This window comes from Schistocerca gregaria, chromosome 4 (genome assembly GCF_023897955.1).
Source record: "Schistocerca gregaria isolate iqSchGreg1 chromosome 4, iqSchGreg1.2, whole genome shotgun sequence".
NCBI lineage: Eukaryota > Metazoa > Arthropoda > Insecta > Orthoptera > Acrididae > Schistocerca > Schistocerca gregaria.
In genome coordinates, this window is record NC_064923.1 from 476551009 (window position 1) to 476573843 (window position 22835).

A 22835-nucleotide genomic window follows, 5' to 3' on the forward strand; every position below is an offset into this window, starting at 1 on the left:
ATCATTTGGACTTTAGGCAACAGTGAGGCAGTTCTGACGTTACGCTCGATGAAGGAAGCAAGTCTTAACGATAAGCCGCACGGGATTAGCCAAGCGGGCTGGGGCGCTGCAGTCATGGACTGTGCGGCTGGTTCCGGAGGAGGTTCCAGTCCCCCCTCGGGCATGGGTGTGTGTGTTTCTCCTTAGGATAATTTAGGCTAAGTAGTGTGTAAGCTTAGGGAATGATGTCTTAGCAGTTACGTCCCATAAGATTTCACACAAATTTGAACTTTTGAACTTAATAATGATCAAGATGCGTTCATAGAATGGCATTCGGCAATGCAAAGTGGTACAATATCGAAATTCTCTAAAAACATGTGTAAGCTTTAGGGAAAGACGGATAATATACAATACGTATAACGACGAAGGAGAAAGATTAGGAATGGAAGGTCAAGTACGAAGTATTCGCATTGAAAAGGGTTTAAGGCAAGGCAAGGATGGAGTCTTTCCCCCTTGCGTTTAGTCTAGACATCGAAGAATCAATTACAATTACAAATGGTAGGTTCAGGAGTGGGACTAAACGTCGGGGTGAAAGGACATAACGATAAGATTGGCTTATGACGTGGCTACCCTGAGGGGAAGCAAGAAAAAATGACAGGATATACTAAACTATATGAACAAGCTACTGAACACACAATATGAACTGACAGTAAATCGCTGAAAGACAAAAGTGATGAAGATTAGCTTAAATGATATTGGTGATAATGTTAACTTCGAAATCGGGGACAATTAAGTATAGAAACTCTGCTATCTTGGGTGCAAAATAGTGAATGAGTGACGAAGCATGGCGGGCATAGGAAGTGTGCTAGCCAAACGAAGTAGTTATATCTGGTCAAAACAAGCCTGTTAGTACCAAACAATGGCCTTAATTTAAAGACGAAAATTCTGAGAACGTAAGTCTGGAGGACAGAGCTTTATACTTTATAACTTAACATTTTTCGAAGATGACTAGTAACAGATGTCATGTAATGTGTAAAGCGCATGTTCGACCATCTGCTGCTTTTTTTAAAATTTAAAACCCAAATATCAGCTGGGTTCAGTCACATACCATCTGCACGGATTCTATCCAAAGATAAAAATAAAACTGAATTTAGTATGCAGGAAATGTTACAAATTCTTTTCCAGGAAAGTGCTAAATATACACGAATACTTACTGGGTTAAAACAGTTTAAGCCACAACATCACACCTGTCATTACATAAATAATGGCCACGTCCCCTGTGTAGAGCATTTCATGAATTCCAGTATACAACACAGGACTTTTAAAGTTAAATATACCAATAACAAGCGTAAACAGAGCAGCACTGGAGGGAAATCAGAGGTATAGGTATTACAACTGTACAAAATATTAAGTAGTTGGTCAGAAATCTTTAGAAAGTACACACAAGAAAAAAAGTTTTGCGTCACATCGGTCCCGAGAGTTCCGGAACTTGTACAGAAAATGGAATAAAGGTCAACATAAACATCATTTCCGCCCTTTTTATTTCTCATGAAAACCACACGTTGCATGTTGTACCACCATACAACGAGATCTTCAGAGTTGGAGGTCCAGATTGCTGTTCACACCGGTACCTCTAATACCCAGTAGCACGTCCTGTTGCATTGATGCATGCCTGTATTCGTAGTAGTATACTATCCACAAGTTCATCAATGCACTGTTTGTCCAGATTGTCCCACTCCTCAATGGCGATTAGGCGTGGATCCCTCAGAATGGCTGATGGGCCACGCCGTCCAGAAACAGTCCTTTCCAAGCCATACCAGTCATATTCGATAGGGTTCATGTCTGGAGAAGATGCTAGCCACTCTAGTCGAGCGATGTTGGTATCCCGAAGGAAGTCACTCGTAAGATGTGCATGATGGGAGCGCGAACTGTCGTCCATGAAGACGAATGCCTCGCCAAGATGCTGCCGATGTAGTTGCACTATCGGTCGCAGGATGGCACGCATGTATCGTACAGCCGTTACGGCGCCTTCCATGACCAACAGCGGCGTACGTCGGCCCCACGTAATGCCAGCCCAAAACAGCAGGGAACCTACACCTTGCTGCACTCGCTGGACAGTGTGTCTAAGGCGTTCAGCCTGACTGGGTTGCCTCCCAATACGTCTCCAACGATTGTCTGGTTGAAGGCATATGCGACATTCATCGGTGAAGTGAACGTGATGCCAATCCTGAGGCGGTCCATCGGCATGTTGATGGGCCCATCTGTACCGCGCTGCGTGGTGTCGTGGTTGCAAAGATGGACCTCGCCATGGACGTCGGGAATGAAGTTGCGCATCATGCAGCCTACTGCGCACAGTTTGAGTCGTAAAACAACGTCCTGTGGCTGCACGAAAAGCATTATTCGACATTGTGACGTTGCTGTCAAGATTCCTTCGAGCCATAATCCGTAAGTAGCGCTCATCCAATGATGAGCGAGGCATGTCATCAACAGTTCCTGTCTCTCTGTATCCGCTGCATGTCCGAACAACACCGCTTTGGTTCACTCCGCGACGCCTGGACACATCCCTTGTTGAGAGCCCTTCCTGCCACAAAGTAACAATGTGGACGCTATCGAACCGCGGTACTGACCGTCTAGGCATGGTTGAACTACAGACAACACAAGCCGTGTACCGCCTTCCTGGTGGAATGACTGGAACTGATTGTCTGTCGGACCCCCTCCGTCTGATAGGCGCTGCTCATGCATGGTTGTTTACATTTTTGGCAGGTTTAGTGACATCTCTTGAACAGTCAAAGGGACTGTGTCTGTGATACAATATCTATAGTCAACGTCTATCTTCAGGAGTTCTGGGAACGGGGATGATGCAAAACTTTTTCTGATGTATTTTTGCCATATGGTATAAAAACATCTCGATGATAAGTTTCTTGCTAAACGCGGAGCACTGGACTATCTTCGAGAACATCTTTGGTACAGCTTCATACATAAACAGAAAAACGAAGTTACTAAGTGGTTCAAATGGGTCTGAGGACTATGGGATTTAACTTCTGAGGTCATCAGTCCTCTAGAACCTAGAACTACTTAAACCTAACTAACCTAAGGACATCACACACATCCATGCCCGAGGTAGGATTCGAACCTGCGACCGTAATGGTCACGCGATTCCAGACTGAAGCGTCTGGAACCGCTCGCCCGAAGTGGTCGGCACGAAGTCACTATCCCCACACACAGAATAACATCGATCTCAGGACATAAGAAATCATTATAGAACTCTTATGGTAAACAACAGCATTATTATTGCATACTCTCAACGAAATGTATACAAACGAACGTCAATTATGTCATAAAAGTAATGAAAATTGCGTCCATAGCATAAAAACAAGCTAAAATACAGTGTTCAGAAATAGGGTGATGTGTCATCTAGCATTCATATGCATCTAACTTGCAGTAGTGAACGATACCCACTGAATATCGACTTCATGTAGAGGAGGACATCATATTTAAATAAAGTTTAGTTATAATTCTTAATTAGAAACCTACTATACAAGTGAAACATGGACTGTGATGGGAAGCTAAAAGCTAAAGAATTGAAATGTTTCCAGATTTCATATACATCTAACTTGCAGTAGTGAACAATTCCTGCTAAATATCTACTACATTTAGAGGAGGACATCATATGTAAATAAAGTTTAGTTATAATTCTTAATTAGAAGCCTACTATACATGTGAATCATGGACTGTGATGGAAAGCTAAAAACTAAAGAATTGAGATGTTTAGGATGTGATGCTGTACAACGATACTGAAAACTAAATGGACCGATAAAATGAGAAACGATGAGGTTCTTGCAGAATAGGTAATGATACAAATACAAGGAAAACATTGATCAAAGAAGGAACTGGATTACAAGACTGTTAAGATGGTAGCTGTAGAGTGTGGAAACTGTGGGAGAACACTGAATTTGGAGAATATTCAAGAAATAATTGAGGACGTTGGCTGCCAATGCTAATCTGAAACGTCGAGGTCGGCGCTGGAGAGGAATTCGTGGCGGGATGTATAAAATCAGTCAGATGACTGATGTCCCCCTCCCCCCCCCCCCCCCCAAAAAAAAAAGAAGTTCCGTGTATTTAATCAGCTCATGTAGGTGCCGTGGGTTCAGGGTATCCTGGTGCGAGGAACGTGTTTTACATCTGTGGATACGTCAAGAACAGGAAGAGCCGGATTCCACAGACTGAATTTAGGGGGTCGTTCAGGGATATTTTCTGAGTATTTTGGTATCTGGGACTTGCGGTCTCTGATGACTCGTTACACAATAATTGCTTTCGTGTTTTTTTTTCTTACTAGCATTTATCTTCATATCTGTATTGCATTGAAAATGTCTGCGCAACACTGCAAAGACTGACGGACCGTGCTGTGTGCCTTGTTTGCAATCCAGGTTGTTCCGTTTACTCACGGTGAGTGCTGTTGGCAAAAATAATACCCACTTTACTCTTCGTACTTCAGCATTCGGTACACCTCCATTCCGTTTCTGGTTTGTTTTTCCAGCATTGTTAGAGTTGGAGTCACGAACGATGGCTGTCGAGTTTAGGGTCGTTCTGCGCATCTACGTCATACATTCTCCAACAGCCAGTGAGCGTACAGCAGTGTTCTGAGCGCTGTACTGTGAATGTTGTAGGCAGTGCGACCATTTAACGTGATTGCAGCGAGTTATTTAGTTGTGATTTGTCATGGCTGCTGGTAGCAGTCAGCGACAAATTCTGCGCAAGCAAGTGAGAGACATAATTTGGAGGATACACGCTTAAATCAAGCTCAAAGCGCACGTTTGCTTGTACAACAACTGTTGCATGAAACCAGAAACAATGCATTCCCCATCCTTGTCTCGACCTGTGCGAACCGCCATCGTTGGTGGATCCGACTATAGTTGTACATTAGCGATGGTAAACAGCAGTATGGATAGGTTTATTGATGATGAGTTGACCGATATGCACATCGTGTATGGATTCAATGAAGGCAATTTTAAAAGCGACAGAACGAGCATGTTGAGCATTTCCTGCAATGTTGGCAGCCAACTGTCACAAGAGGACCATCAGACCTGTTAATCACAGATTTTGGTGAGTATTAGATATGTCCTTGAAGGACTGTCATGAGTACCCACCTAGCAGTTTCTCATGCGACAGCCTCTAGTTTCTGAGAAAGTCGATGTTCAAGTTTCATGCATACCTCCTATATTCGTAACGTTAGTCATATTTCGACCGAGCGAGGGTAGAGCAGTTCACTGCTACCACTCCCGCAGTTCGGGTTGAAACTCTGCCTGTGAATCCTTTTTTTCCACAGTTTTGTCGTACAAAAAATTGAACATGTCATGGAAAATTATTCAAAAATAGTCATCTTCGCCATACTTATTAGAGGTAGGGCTGTAAATGTGGAAGCGTATGGGTAACGTCTACTATCTGGCCTGCAGAGCGCTTCACTCTAGCAGGGCAGCCAGAAATTGATGGAATAGCTCCTATTTGTCACAATAGAGGATTAGCAGTCAGTTGAGCAACAGATGCCGTGGCAGTGATGCAATTTACGTTCGCGCATTTTCTAAACCTTTTTGAGGTAAATTGTGGTATTATATTTATTTACATACTTTGTAGTTATCTTTCTTTACGTCTGATAGCTTACAAAGGGAGGTGCATAGTAGGTTTTAGCACTCCTTTGTCAAACTTAAATCGATAGTTGCTTAATGTAATCTACCGAAATTTAAAATGGCCATTGTGTAGGTAATGTGGAAGCATACATATGATGGCATTGTGTAAACGTTTCCACAATACCAACATCAAATACACTACTTCTGATACGTTTTGCGTCTGTTTCTAGATGCCACGAAAACTAACTGATCGGAAACCAAGAGCTATTGTGAAGAAGTGGGATGTTGAAAACATGATTAAGGTTATAACAGCTTTAAGGGAAAAGCAGAGAGGGTTAAGAAGAGCAGTAAAAGCTTTCAGTGTGCCTCAGACGACATTTCAAAGGTTTGTGCATAGTGATATGTCACCTGAACAATGTGTTTCTTGAGACTTGGACGTAAGCGTGTACTGCCTGATGCTACTGAAAAACAGTTGGTACAGTATCTCACTGAAATGGATAATCGCTTCTATGGCCTTACCAGTTTAGATGTCAAGAGAACTATTAATCTTCCTTTTACTTCAAATGCTACAGGTAGAGCTTGGTTTGATCTTTTTATTTGACGACAGAGGAATAAACTCACAACCCACAAACCTCATTCTCGTGAACAAACGGGTTCAACAAAGAAGCTGTTGGTAAGTTTTTTGACATTTTGGAAGCTGAGTACAGTAAACACTCCTATAGTGTTGATCGTGTGTACAATGTGGACGGGACTGGGCTCTCTGTCGCCCAGAGCACAATACCACGTGTAACTGGACTGAAAGAAAAACGTCAAGTAGGTGCCCTCAGATCAGCAGAGCAACGATCCCTAGTGACTGTCATATGCTGTATGAGTGCTGGCGGTACTTTCATAGCACCAATGATAATCTTCCCCAGAAATAACTAGACTGATACTCTACTGATAGGAGCACCACCTGGAACAATTGGTAAATGCCATCCTTCAGGTTGAATTCAAACTAAGCTCTTCTCCGAGTGGTTTGACAACTTCATTTCTAAGGCACATCCCTCAAAAGAATCTACTGTGTTGTCAATTCTTGATTGGCATAACAGTCATGCCAGAAACCTTCAAGTTATAGAACGTCCATGGGAGAACCATGTTACAATCGTGAGCATCCCGCCTCACACCTTTCATAAAACTCAGCCACTTGATAAGACCTTTATGGGCACTCTAAAAACCAATTATACTGAGAATGTTCGCCAATGGTTGTGGCACAGCAGCCGGCCCTTAGGATCATGTGACATATCTGAGTTGTTTGGGAAAGCCTATCTAAAGTGCCAGACTGGCTCTACTGCTACAAAAGGATTTTTAGAGACTGGAATTTTCCCGTGTCACAAGACTGTATTTGCAAAAATCGACTTTGTAGCTGCCACGGCGGCTTTAGATGAGGCCAGAAGTCTGAGAGGAACTTATGAGAATCGAGCATGTCCAGGTGGAAGTAATGACCCCAGACAAGAAGAACTCAGAACACATTTAGACCTGTGACAACTGACAGCCCAAGTGAAGATGGCCAAAGCAGAAGGTCAACATCGTTGTCAAATACCTCATCAGACACGTGTGTGTCTCCACAAGATATCATGCCAATCACTCCACTAAAGAGGAAGGTTTCCAACAGAAGTCGTAAGCCAGGTACATCAGCTGTTTTGACATCTTCGCCTTATAAAACACGCATTGAAGACTCCTTACTGAAGGGTAAACAGAAGCTTCCTGAGGCACCTGCCAAAAGCAAGAAAGAACGTGTGGCTCCTCCTAGAAAACCATACAAAAAACGGCTTAAGTTATCTGAGGATCCAGATGAACAGCCCAATGCTCCAACTGTCTCTTCAGGCGAGTCAGATTTGGATCTCCCAGTTGGGGAAGAAAAACTTACTGGAGAAGATGCCTTTTGTATTTTTTGTGGAGGCGCATTTTTCCAAAGACGTTTGGGGGGAATTGTGGATTAAGCGTGCAGTGTGTGAGGAGTGGAGTCACTCTTTGTGGGTAGGAAGTTAAGGAGATATTTACATATGCGATTTTTGCTAGTGAATTTCGCTTGTGAAGCATTTTTGTATTAGAGCTGCGTTGAAAAATATTTTTGTGTAATTTAAATTTAATATAAAATAAAATAGTTTCTAACATTTTTAATAGTTTTCGTATGAAGTAGTCAGTTTCCCACAATTTTAAGGCGTTTCCACATTACCCACACTTATTGAAAAATTAATGAATTGTTGTGCAAGCAAAAAATGTTTCTTAATTTTTTAACATATTTGTTTTTTGTTTTTCATAATATTAGATTCATTGCTAAAACATTATGAATTAGCTTTGGCTAATTTTTGAAGCTGAGAGAGAGATAAACATTTCCTTTTTACAGCAAAAACAACCTGGGTTTCCATATTTACACCCCTGCCTCTACATAATAAATTAATCATCAAACCAAGTTTCTTCAAATCTGTATTATAAGGACGCTGATGATAATTACACGAAATATTTTTCAGGGTATGTAAGCAGAGGGTCCTTGAGGTACAGAAATATGCGAGCACCGAGAAGTAAGTTTAAACACTTTATTAACAAAAGGCTGATTATAAAACACGCACGCTATGTGCGCCAATCATCACTTTGTCTGACATCCTAACACCGGCTAGTTACGGTCGTATTGAAAGGCTCGATGGTGAGCTAAGAAAAGAGACATATTCGCGACCGAGGCCGCGCTAGCTATACGGCGCGCTGTGGACTGCGGCCAATGGCTCTCTCTTCTGTGGCGCACTGTGGCCGGACGCATTTCTGCTGACCAAGCAAATTTCAGCATTCCAAGATAGGTCTGTTGGAGAGCGCGTATTACGTCCTGTACGGCTACGTGCAAACCTGTAGATCCTTACAGTATTCCGTTTCTGGTTGGTAGATAAAATTCCAAATATTTGGAGAGCTCCCAAAAGCTTCCAACGATGGACCAAGTCTTGGCAGTTGTGGGAGCTTCCCAGATACATACGAAAGCACTCATCCCTAATTCTCACCTCGATTATATAGTGAATGTCAATCAAACCGGCTGCCAGTACCAGTCGATATACAAGGAGCAAAAACCGATATGAACAGTATTACTCATTCGTTCACAGCACACTACGTTTTTACTGTGTCAGGGAGGATAGACCCTCACGTTTTGTTACGTACGCGAGAATCATTCAGGAAATTGGATCGGACTGAGAGACTTCACGGCTTGATTCTCAAATTAAAAAATGTAATTGTGACTTGGACGATATCAGTGAAGTTTACGAAAGCGCTGTGAAAAGAGCTTTTAAAATCTGTCATCCTTCAGTAGATCTTTGCGTATGAAAGGACAAGCATGAACCTGCAGCGTAAAAATGATCTCACGAAAATGCATTCCACATTTCCATCCCCGTGACGTTTATTTTTATACGCGGGTTTAAATTTTTATGAAGAAAATTCAAAATGCTCCCTAGTTGTCGAAGACTAGTTGAGAAATCGCTTCGGCAAAAGATTCGATAAAAATACATTCGTTAATTCTGCATCCATTTCGTGCACCTGCTTTCACAGGAGTGATCAAATACCCGTGGCTTGCATCGGATCTGATCGAAGGAAGAACAGTCTTTTTAAATACAAGTGAACTGTGTTTTTTGGTACCGCTTCAGAAAAATCCATGTGCCTGCTATTCAGTGGCTTTCATTAAATGTGCATGGTGCTCTACAAATTTGTGTTTCGGTTGCATCTGCGACAAATACCACCAGGAACTCAATTATAACACAGCAACCGATGCAAGCGATAGCGATTATGACGGTTTTCTAACCTATTTTCAACAAACGGAATACACATCTGAAGAAGGTTTGCCATTGTGATTGCTTTATTCTTGAAATCACTATGGCAGAAATTGCTATTTTTGCATAATTTTATATGACATGTTCTACTTCATTCTTATACGATGAAATTGTGGGATAAAAGAGTTCACATGCAGGCCTTGAACCCGAACCGCGGGCGCTGTAGCCGTGAACTGCACTACGCTCGCTCGGTCAACCACGACTAACGTTACGAATGTAGGAGGTACGTATAATACTTGATCATCAATTTTCTCAGAATCTAGGGGCTGTCACAAGAAAAGGTGTTACGTAGGTGCGAGGGTCGTTCAGTAAGTAATGCCCCATATTGTTTTTAAAGAGCCATTAATGTACGTAGACAAACGTCCTTGCTGGTGCTTGACATTTGATGTTTGTTCTGTGCGCCGGTCAAGTTTCGAACCTCTCTGGCAGATGGCAGAGCCCTAGTACAGCGTCACATTTGCGTCTACACGTTACAAACAGGGTGCTGCTAATGAATTCTTGTGTACGGAAAAAGGAACCGTGGTGAACATCCGTAAACGATTGTGTGCAATATATCGCAGTGGTGCAGTTGATAGGATTACAGTTGGGCGGTGGGTAAAAGTAGTACAGCCTCAGGAAATGCAGAAACAGAGCGCCATGGTCAGCCACGCTCGGGACGTCACAGCCACTGCTCCAGACATGATGAATCGTGCGGATGCCATTATTTGTGCCGACCGGCGCATCACAACTCGGCAATCGGCTCTACAGTTGTCGGTCAGCATTGGAAGTGCGTCTGCAATGATCGAGTCTCTCGGATATTGAAAGAGGTGCCCACGATGGGTTCCACGAATGCTCACAAGCTACGAAGAATGGCCATTTGATCTGAATTATTGGAACATTTTGAGACCGACGGAGAGGCCTGTCTGTCTCGGGTCGTAACGGGGCACGAAAGCTGGATGCCGGAAACAAAAAGGCAGTTCATGGAGTGGCATCATGTTCATTCACCACAAAAGAAGAAATTCAAGACAATCCCCCGTGCCGGAAAAGTGATGGTGACAGACTTCTGGGATTTTGATGGCGTCATTCTCGTGGATGTGATGCCAGGAGGGTCAACCATCAATTCTGACGCATACTTGAAGAATCTGAATAGACTCAAGAACCGTTTCCGACGTGTTCGATCGGCTAAGATTCCAGTAGTAATCTTGCTCCAACACGATAATGTGTGCCCACACAAGTCTGATAACCCGGGAACACATCGTCAAGTTGGGTTGAACATCATTGCCTCATCCACCCTACAGTCCAGACTTGGCAACCTCGGACTTCTATCTCTTTGGACCGCTTAAAGATTCTCTACGGAGAACATACTTTGAAAATGACGAGAAAGTCAGTCATCCAGTGAAAACATGGGTACGCCTATAGGACAAAAGCTTTTACCAGCAGGGAATATATGCTCTTCCACAAAAACGTTGGGGTACGGCAATAAAACGTGGTAAAGACTACGTAGAAAAATAGGACAGGGAAGAAAAATAGGACAGGGAAGAAAAATAGGACAGGGAAGAAAAATAGGACATGGACAGGACATGTTTGTTGACACATACTGTCACCAAATTTTGCCTCTTAACAATAAATGTGTTCTCAGAAAAAATGTTGGGCATTACTTATTGAACGACCCTTGTACCTCATGAACACGCCTAACAGTCACCAAAAATAGTGAGTCAAAAGTCCGATGATTCCTTTGTCAATACTTTTACACTGCATAAAGGCGCCTACGAGAAGTCGATTCCTCTTGTATGACGATTACCGCATATCACAAACGTTTCCCCAGAAACAAAGATAACTGCGGTAAAAGGACAAATACGTCATACTTACACTATTACTAACGAGCCACTGAAGACAATGGGTCCGTACTATCAAAATCCGCAGAAAATATCACTGAAAAAATAAAACCAGAAATTTTGTCGGTGAAGTCTTCTAGATGACGACGAAAGTCCTCAAATGCCAGGAAGGGAGAAAATATTAAACAGATAATTGTGATGTTCTATCATATGCATCCTCAAGTCATAGGCTGTAAAATATTTCTATTGTCTGGTGAAAAGAAATGGGACGAAAATGAAAGAAGTGAGACGAGAATCGTGTGGCGTAAACTAGCTTGAACAGTCATGCGCATTGAAAATCAGTATATGGAAACATATGTTCGGTAATGTTTGGGAAGAATGTTAAGAAATTAGTTTAACCACATCGTGGCCAGACAAAGATTTTGTAACGGACTAAGATCTAAATTTAAAAACTATAGACAGTGTGTCCACACTCAAAATAGTCAGATCTTCGTATAATAAAATTACATAAAAGACTACATGAAAGGGAAAGGAAGCTACATTAAAACAATGAGAGAAGTAACTTCACTGGGAGAGAGAAGCATATTGGAAGCATAGACTAAGAACCACGTTTACCAAGTCTTGATTTGTTCATTTGGATAGCGAAACTCGCCGATAAAAAATACAAAGTGTGACTTGTGGCTGTTTTCTTAAACTTTCTAAACTGCAGATAATGCCTGCTCCAGGTAAAATAAGGTGTGCAACAACTTGACTAGAAGAAGGAATAGGTGTGTAGTCCATACACTAGACATCAACGAATCGTCAATATGGTGACTGAATAAAACGTAGTGGGTAAGAACTGTAGACGGTCTGCATTAAGCAGGTACAAATGTATGTAGGTCGCCGTAGTTGCTCAGAGGTGAAGAGGCTTACACAGGATAGACTAGGGTGGAGAGCTACATCAAACTTGCCTCCGGATTGAAGACCACTACAACATGATGCTCGCTATCATGTGACACATTTCTTAGCACTGTGTGAAAAGGCCATTTCAATAACCATATGACATCTACAGATACTAAATTGCATAATATGTTCTAGAAGCTTTTTGCAGTTGTTGTTGTGGTCTTAAGTCCAAAGACTGCTTTAATGCAGCTCTCCATACTACTCGATACTGTGCAATCCTCTTCATCTATGAGTAAATACTGCAACCTACTGCAACATGAATGTGCTTAGTGTATTCATATCTTGACCTCCCTCTATTATTTTTACCCTCCATGCTTCACTCCAATACTAAATCAATGATCCCTTGATGCCTCAGAAAGTGTCCTACTACTCGGTCCCTTCTTCTAGTCAAGTTGTGTCACAAATTCCTCTTCTCGACTGTTCTGTTTAGTACCTCCTCATTAGTTACGTCATCTATCCATCTAATGTCCAGCATCCTTACGTAGCACCACATTTCAAAAGCTTCTATTCTCTTCTTGTCTATACTGTTTATCGTCCATGTTTCATTTCCATACATGGCAACACTCCATTCAAATGCTTTCAGAAAAGACTTCCTGACAAGTAAATCTGTACTCGATGTTAACAAATTTCTCTTCTTTAGAAACACTTTCCTTCCCATCGCCAGTCTAAATTTTGTATTCTCTCTACTTCGACCATCATCAGTTATTTTGCTGCCCAAATAGCAAAACTCATTTGCTACTTTAAGTGTCTCATTTCCTAATCTAATTCCCTCAGCTTCAACTGTTTGCTCAGTATACAGCTTCAAAAACATCGGGGTAGGTGAAGCCTGTCTCACTCCCTTCCCAACTACTGTTTCCCTTCTGTGCTCCTTTGCTCTTGTAACTACAGTGTAGTTTCTGTACAAATTGTAGTTAGCGTTTCGCTCCCAGTATTTTACCCCTACCATCTTCATAATTTTTTCAGTCAACACTGTAAAAACTTTCTCTAAGTTTACAAATGCTATAAACGTAGATTTGCCTTTCCTTAACCCATCTTCTAAAATAAGTCGTAGGGTCTCACGTGTTACTATATTTCTACGGAAACCAAACTGATCTTTCCTGAGGCCGTCTTCTACCAGTTTTTCCATTCGTCTGTAAAGAATTCGTGTTAGTATTTTGCAACCGTGATTTGTTTAACTGACAGTTCGGTAAGTTTCACATCTGTCAGCACCTTCTTGCTTTGGAATTGTAATTATTATATTCTTCTAGAACTCTGAGAGTATTTCCCCTGTCTCATAAATCTTTCTCACTAGAATGAAGAATTTTGTCATGGCTGCCTCTCCCTAGGCTATCAGTAGTTCTAACGGAATGTGGTCTACTCTCGGGGCCTTGTTTCGACTTAGGTCTTTCAGTTCTCTGTCGTATTCTTCAAGCAGTATCATATCTCCCATCTCATCTTCATCTACGTCATCTTCAGTTCCCATAATATTGCCCTCGAGACAACGCCCTTGCACAGATCCTCTATACGCTCTTTCCCTCTTCCTGCTTTCTTTTCTTTGCTTAGGAATGGTTTTCCATTTGAGCTCTTAATACTCGTACATATAATCTCTTTTCTCGAAATTCTTTAATTTTCCTCTGCTTACCCATTTGCACTTACTGTCGATCCAATTTTTGAGACGTTTGTATTCCTTTTCGCCTGCTTCATATTTTCTCATTTCATGGATTAAGTTCAATATCTCTTGTGTTGCCCAAGGATTTCTACTAGCCCTCTTCTTTTTACTTACTCGATCCTCTGGTACCTTCACTGTTTCATCTCTCAAAGCTACCCATTCCTCTTCTGCTGTATTCCTTTCTTCTGTTCTTGTCAATCGTTTCCTAATTCTCCCTCTGTAGCTTTGTAGAACCTCTGGTTCTTTCACTTTATCCACTTCCCATCTTCATAAATTCCTACCTTTTTGCGGTTTCTTCAGTTTTAATCTATAGTTCACAATTTTAATCTATAGTTCACAAACAGTACACTATCGTCCACATCTGCCTCTGGAAATGTCCTACAATTTAAAATCTGGTTCCTAAATCTCTGTCTTACTGTTGTATAATCAATCGGAAACCTTCCGGTGTCTCAAGGTCTCTTCCGCGTATACAGCCTTCTTTCACGATTCTTAAGCCACGTGTAAGCGACGATTAAGTTTTGTTCTGGGCAAAACTCTACCAGGCAGGATTCAATTTCATTCCTTTCCCCCAGTCCATATTCACCTACACTTTTCCTTCTTTTCCTTGGCCTACCAGCGAATTTCAGCCCCCAATGACTATTAAATTTTCATCTCCCTTAACTATCTGAATAATTTCTTTCATCTGATTATACATTTCTTCTATCTCTTCATCATCTGCGGAGCTACCTGGCATATGAACTCGTACTGCTGTGGTAGGCATGGGCTTCATGTCTGTCTTGCCTACAATAATGCGCTTTTCATGCTGTTCGTAGTAGCTTATCCGCTTTTCTATTTCTTATTCATTATTAAACCAACTTCTGCTTTACTCCTACTTGATTTTGTATTTATAACCTTGTATTCACTTGACCAAAAGTTCTGTTACTCCTGCCTCCGAACTTCCTGTTTCCCGATATATCTAACTTTAAATTATACATTTCCCTTTTTAAATTTTCTAACCTGCCTGCCCAGTTAAGGAATCTGAAATTCCACGCTCCGATTCGTAGAACGCCGGTTTTGTTTCTCCTAATAACGACGTCCTCCTGAGTAGTCCCCTCCCAAAGATCCTAATGGAGGACAATTTTACCACCAGAATATTTTATCCAAGAGGAGGGCATCATCATTTAACCATACAGTAAAGTTGCATACCCTCGGGAAAAATTACGACTGTAGTTTCCTCTTGCTTTCGGCCGTTCGCAGTACCAGCGCAGCAAGGCCGATTTGGTTTGTGTTACAAGGCCAGATCAGTCAACCATCCAGACTTGTGCCCCTGTAATTCTTGAAAAGGCTGCTGCCCCTCTTGAGGAACCACACGTTTGTCTGGCCTCTCAACAGATTTCTCTCCGTTGTGGTTGCACCTACGGTACGGCTATCTGTATCGCTGAGGCACTCAAGCCTCCCCGACAACGGCAAATTCAAATGGCTCTGAGCATTATGGGACTTACCATCTGAGGTCATATGTCCCCTAGAACTTAGGACTACTTAAACCTAACTAACCTAAGGACATCACACACAGCCATGCCCGAGGCAGGATTCGAACCTGCGACCGTAACGGGCACGCGGTTCCAAACTGAAGCGCCTAGAACTGCTCGGCCACATCGGCCGGCGACAACGGCAAGGTCCGCGGTTCATGGGGAGGGAGGGGATTGAATGCAGCAGTAATGTCATTTTAGCACTCAAACACACCAGTATAAGGGTGAGCTAAAACTACTGAAATATGGGGTACATATTTAGTTATAAGTTTGGTGCATAAGTTCGTAGCATTTTTGTTTTGCATGTTGGTATTCCAGTTGCTATGAGTTAAATTATCGATTGTCATTTTTTATTTGTAGTTAACTGTTGTTGTCTGAGTCCAAATATTGTAATTTTGTCATCTGAATATAGTGGGTGGAGTTGTGGACGCCAGAAAAAGCACCACTAAGTGAAAAAATCCAAACATTTCCGACCTATTCTTCTCTCTGAGTTCAATAGAGAGGTGACAGCAACGAAGGCAGCCAGCACGTTTTGCGTCGTGTATGGGGATAATGCCACTTGATGGAGCACGGAGTGAAAACGGTGTTCTCGTTATAAGGAGGATGGTTTTGACATTAGCGACTCTCCACATTCAGGAAGACCTTCGGGGTTCGATGAAGATCGTTTAAGCACTTCTTCCCACAATGACCCGCGTAATCGAGAACTGGTAAATGTGATAAACTGCGTGCGACACATGCAATGGGGAAGGTTAAAAATCGGCTGATGGGTACCGCATGACCCAAACCACACTCACACAAAATCAAGAAAGAGGTGGCCATAGGTGCATCTCCGCTTGCTCGTCATCAGTTGGGTCCCGAACAAAAATGACGATGCCTAACCTGTATTGTTACGATGGCGAGAATTGTGCCTTTATGCTTACATAAATAAAAGAATGGTGTAGCTGAGCCCAAAGAAAGCAGCAACTCCCTGTACGAAGATATGCGCGCACCCACAAAAAAAAAAAAAAAAAAGTTATGCATGTGGTGGAACAGCGACGGTATGATGTACTGCGAATTGCTTACCAGAGGTATAACGATAACTGCCATCATTTATTGTCAACAACTGGACGTTTTGTAGGCACAGTCCGAGAACAACGACCAGGAAGTCTGCTTGAAATGATGCTACTCCACGATATCGGTCGCTCGCATTCTGGGAGACTTAAAAAAATCACTATACAGTGGTTGAGTCACTGCGTCCTCAGAACTCCACTTTTTCCACTCTGCGTCGAACAACATTCAAGTAACTTTCTTTCTGTATGAAAATGCGCTCCGAACATTGCTCGACGAGTTCTTCGTCTCAGAACCACTTGATTTCTACAGTCGCGGAATCGAAAAGCTACCCCAGCGCTGACATACTGTTTTAAATATCGAAGGAGAATATATTGTTGATGACTAAAATTCACTGTTATGTGTCTTTCTTAAAGTTATTGAGAAACGATGCGAACTTATGTTCCAACCCAATATTACAAGGCTGGGGGCTAGGCGTAACTCAGACTGCTAGTGGAAAGTATCGCGAGTAAAACGTCTGGCGAGGGCTATTGTAGCGGCCAAAGCAACGATACAGAAGCTCCGGACGCTGGGGGAGAGAGCGTGGGCGGGCTGGACCACCCAACCTGAGGACGTCCCGCCGGCGCGAAACATCTCGCCTCAGAGCGCTTCATCAGCCCGGCGGCGAGTACAAAGGCCGCTTGCAGAGGTGGCTGCTTTGAGTCCCGGGTGCGTGCGGGTGTTGTCAGGGCAACTGGCCACAGAACCCCCTGCTGACATGGCAACATGGCGCGGAGGCAGTACGCGCAGTCAAGGCACAAAAAATAGTGATCAAGACGGCTTTACTATGAGGGCATGACAACGTCATCAGGTATCGGTCTAAATGAGGCTGCAAGCCGAATCGCCGATCGAAAAATACATGGAATAATGGCAAAGGTTTGTTTGAAAACTCTTGTGCTTTACTGTGCTTGATCCCGTTGGAGATGATACAATTTGGCCAGACACTTACGCTAAAAATCAGTGAGACTACAGCACCGACCTACAACGACCAGCAAAAATATTTCACAAGTAATTTACAGTCACCTTATTTAGAATGCAGTACACCAGGGATTCTGTGTGACATGTATTTAACATATCCTTGGCAAGTTTCTTTGGTGCTCTTAGTTCCTTAAGCATGAGTGCTACGCTGCAATTAGGTTGCCTTTGCTATTTATTTCTGCTGTAAGCTCCAATGGTATCCATGAGGTAATGACAATCTTTTTTAGGGTGTTCTTGGTTTATCTTCACCTACCATGCAGAACTGCAGACTCGTCTGCTCTGCCATGTGTCACACGGAAAGCCAATTCACCTCGTTCTTTGAAATTGGTCCTATTGCAGTCTAATCGCCATTCAGTCGAATTTACTAAAACTTATTCGTTTATGTTGAATCCATACACGTCAACATTTCCAGGCTTCTTGAGCTCTTCCACTCAAGTCTCGTGTTTGAGACTCATAGAACGCATGGCCTACAACACATGTTTTCGGAGGAAGCATTCATCAGTTCCTCTTTTCCTAAGACTGGTGTGTTTTTTCTAATCGTTTCTGGTTCTTGTCGTGGACATATTGGCTCGAGTTAAGCTTGGAACTAATAAAGTAAATGGATGCGTTGAGTGTTTACCAATCTGTTTTGTAATCAGTGAATATGCTTCTAGAGTTCTCCAACTATTTACTACACTGAATGTCCCAAAAAAGTTGCAGAAAACTTCTAGAGGTGTACAGGGAGTCTTGAGGAACAAATGGAGGATGGGAACTCTTGTCTAGAAACGTCATCCAACGACGCTACAGACCGCTGAAGCTATTGGCACTGGCGCCTCCCATTAGGCCACCCCTTGGGCACGAAAGTGACTCTGTATGCTGACGGACAGTAAGTGAAACGTCTCGCAGTGTGGTTCGTTATTCAATGGTCGCGATTGGTTGCTATGATCACCAGTGGAGAAGATGGATCTACATGCTGCGTAGACAGGCCTTCTCTCCTATGAATGCGATGCTCTGTTGCCTTAATGATTGACGGTTTCGGAAGAAAGTTTCCGTCCGCAATTTACTTTTCTCCTACAACCCTCTAAAACCACCATTCTTCTCCTGTATACAGGAGAAAACTAAACAGGGAAACCCGTCTCCAAAACCGTCATCCACAAAGACAGCAAAGCATTGCATTCATAGGAGTCAAGGTCTTTCTATGCAGCAGTTAGTTCCATCTTCTCTACTGGCGATCGTCGTAATCAGTCGCGTTCACTGAATAGCAAACAACATTGGGAAACTTTCCGCTACGGTCCGTCAGCATACAAAGTTACGTCTGCTGCCGAACGGATGGCCTTGTCACAGGCGCCGGCACCTGTAACATTGACGCACTGTAGCGTTGTGGGATGTCTTTTCTGGACACGGATTCCTGTCCTTGATTTGTTCCTCAAGACACCCTATTAAACCCCACTGGAAACAAGTTCTACATTTCAAGTTGTTGAATGAGCGGTTTATCGAAATTATAAAGACAAAGAGGCACGATGACAGTGGTCTCGTAGCAACACTGAACCACTGCGTTTCTGCTCGCGCATGATGACAACTTGTTGGTGGCTGACAGTATGAAAACTTGAGTGTGGCAGAATACATAGCTTGGACTGAAACCACAAGTAGGGATTGCACACGTGTTGCTAGAAGACACGACAGAAGACTTGCGACGAGAATGGGAACAAATGAGAAGCCAAAGCAGGAACTGTACAGTAATTCCCCCGGCATTTACTCAGTCCAGGTTGTTTCATACAGACTCAAATTTAAGTACGACTATTTTCGCGATTATCTGTACAAGCAGTACATCACCGAGAATGACACGATCTTTTGCAGCGTTGCCATCCGTTGGCAATCTATTATGGCAGGTCCACAGTTAATGCGCAGAACGATGAAAGGGTCCTGTAGCCACCTTTCATTAGTCCGGTAGCCCATTTTCATTACCATTTCTCTTTGTTTTCCTTGTTTCCCTTTTCTCTTTACTCTCATAGTGGCGTGATTGAATGAATGTGGTTATGTGTCACGTTGCTAGACGGTGGCGTAGTCTGCTGCAGAAAGTCTGCGATAGTCGTACAGATTCAGCAGGAGTGTACAGAATAGCCAACTCGCGTAGCGGTCAAGTAGCCAAAGAGGTTTTCGCTACTTGTGAGAAATCCACCTGCGTTAGGTTGGTGGCGGAAATGGCATCTTTGGGTGTCCGGGCCACGCGGAGCGTGGAAGAGGCTGGAAAGGACGCGGGAAGGCAGTCTGCCGCCGGTACGGGAAGCGTCCACAGCTATGCTCCAGTCAGTTAGACTGACCGCGTGGCGCGCTGTTACTTGGCGAGGGGAGAGCTGTTAGCTTTTGGTCTCGCTTTTCAAATCTGGAAGATTGCTTTGCCTTGTCGCAGCAAGGAATGCAAAACTTTGGCAGATTTTTCTTTTAGAAAATTTCTGTAGCAGACTTGGATCCGTCGGAAGAGCGCCACACAAAGGTGTCGATAAGAAGTGAGCACTCGCTTCTGTATGAATGTCTGTTTGCCTTCAGCTTTGTCTGTATAAGCTTTCAGCTATCTAAATATTTATAGCTTTGCCTTCTAGTATATTTTCCTTGCCTTATGTGTCTTTCGCCCGTGGGGAGCCAACTACGTGGTAGAACATTATAGTTGTTGGGCTACCGGCATCACTAACTGTCCGATCACATGTTTGTTTTAGATAATATTAACATGATTGTCTGATGTGATACTGTTGGAATTTTGGGCACTATACCTAGAAATTGTGTCTCCACAAACCACGTGTTATCAGGAATCCTGTACATGCCTCACATCCTTATCCAAGGAATAAATGATTTTATCTACAATTTTCTCTTGTGTTCCGAGATTACGTTTTTGCACCTAAGCCACTCACCTCGTAGCTTTCCCGTTAGCACATTCAATGCGTTTCCTTATGCACAGGAGCAATGATTAATCTCCCCTTGTATTTTATAACAAATGCTTTAGATTAAGTCTTATTTTCAGGTGTGTTGCTGGGAGCTGATCGTATGCAGTGTTCATGCATTTTCTATTTTATTTTAAATGTTTGATTGTCGTGAACAGTTCACGGGCAATACTATTAATTGCATGGTATCCGCAATGAGCGACCTCACAACGTATGCATTTTTGTGAGTTTTTGGTCTGTGATCAAATTAATTTATTTTCCAACTCGACCAAACCTTCGATTAGTTGTATGGTTAGAGTCGGTGGCGACCCTAATCTTCTCAAGTTAACTGCACAAGCAATAAGTATTTACACTCCCAATAACAACGTAATAACCCGTAGTAACAGGGTAGTTACAACGAACTAAGGTGTGCATGATGGCACAGCTGAAAGCGACCCACTGGTACCTTGATAGTGCAGTCCCTATAACAATATACGAGGGTTGTCCAGAATGTAAGTTCCGATCGGTCGCTAAATGGAAACCACAGTGAAAATCAGAAACATTTTATTTGCAAGAGTTAACTACACTTTCCAGATACTTCTCTACATAGTCGCCACTTCGACTTAGACATTTGTCAGAGCGTTATATCAAATTTCCAACACCATCGTCACAGAAGGTAGCCGTTTATGCTTTCCGATAATTCTCTACGCTCGTCTACAGCGCGTAGCCTGCGCCCAAGTGTTGTCTGCGTATCCAGCGTTTCATGTGAACAGAGATGATACTCAGGACGAACCAATTAGGGCCGCGTTGTGGGTGTTCGAACACTTCCCATCGAAAAGGCTGCAGGAGCGTCTTCACTGCCCCTGCAGAGTGCGGCTGAGAAATGCCATGAAGAGGGAAGTGCGTGGCAGTTGTGTTAGGTGGGCTGCATTCGTTAAGGCGAATCCTCTCAGTGGGCCCTCCTACTTGGCTGGAGATATCGTTGTTCTAGGCACCTTTACTCGCTCACAGTGGGCTTACAACTGAAAAGAGCGTCTTGATGCGATCGACGGTCATAGTAGAGGCACTACCCAACACATCTGCGCAAGGTTCACTGTGGTGTCCATTTCGCGACGGATCGGATATTACTTTCTGGACAACTCTCTTACAAGACGCAGTTTTAGTGCAATTATAAAATATCCAACGCCCAACAGAAGTGCAGCTAATGTACTGGTTTGGAGGAAACGAATCTGCCACTTTTTCTCCCTAATACGCCCTTGAACAGTGTTTATCCCGTATAAAAGATCTGTCACATTTCACGAAAACTATAAAACTACGTCCTAGGCAGCAGTAAGTCCTAATTATTTTCGAAGTATGGTAAAAGTATGGATCGATAAAAATGAAGTTTTGGAGTTACCAATGCGAATGGTGCAGGGATGGCTGCGATGGACTGCATCTCGTAAGAATAAAACTGTAAAATAGTACCGCATATCTGATGAAGGGCAACAGCAAAAGACTGGTCTTGGTCTTGTCTCGTGAGAGTAGAGAAGATAGTAAATTGGATGAAGTCAGTCGGAGATGTTACGGAATAGGGGTGGGTCAGAGTAGGTTATGCACTGTCTGACAACTTATTGCTCTTCATCTCTTCGTCATAACCCAAACAAAAGGATATGAAGTCATCTTGTTCTTCACATCGTCCGCTCCGCATGCTCTTTGCGATCCATTGTCCGGCATGTTGCCCTTTTTTTTATGTCTTATTTAGTGTCTGAAGAGTTTTTCTTTGCAGTGTGAAAATCTGCAGTTTCATCCATTCAGCACCTATTTTCTTAAATAAGTGAAACATAGTTATATAAAACATTTAAAAAATCTCCAACAATGCGCGCAAACGGCCAGGTGTCGTCTACAGCGCCTGCGCCCTACGGGCCAAAACAAATTCATTATTAATAGCCTAGATGAACTAACGTAATACATGAACTAACGTAATACACTTGAACTTACGTAATATAATTTTTGTTATAAAGCTCTCCATAATTTATATTATGCAGTAAATGAGTAAAAATATAATGATATCTTTAACTACACGATCATGAATCTTAATGTTAAAATTTGATTTTAATTTCTGAACATTTTGCTTCGCTCTTCACGATCCCATTTTTCATTGGTGATATTTTATCCTGTTCATATACATCTGCATCGTCTAATAGTAAACTACATTTTTCGAAAAGGAGTATAAATTTTTCTACGTTCCGCTAACTAAGTAATTACATAAAAAACCATGATGGCAATTTTGTTTAAGTGCGATTTTTTGCACTAAGTCTGCGTGATGTCTAATTAGTTCCATTTATAAATTTCTCTTCGCATTATATACATCAGTGTCCATCAAAAAAAGAGGTACAGTTAAGGTAAATGTTTGTTTTAGAAGTCGCAAACTTCGTAAAATTGTTCTAAGGCTCTGAGTTTCTACCTAATAATTATAATGGATATTTTTATACAGTAAAGCCTCGCACCGTGCATAGCAAAAACCCAAGTTGACTCCAGAAG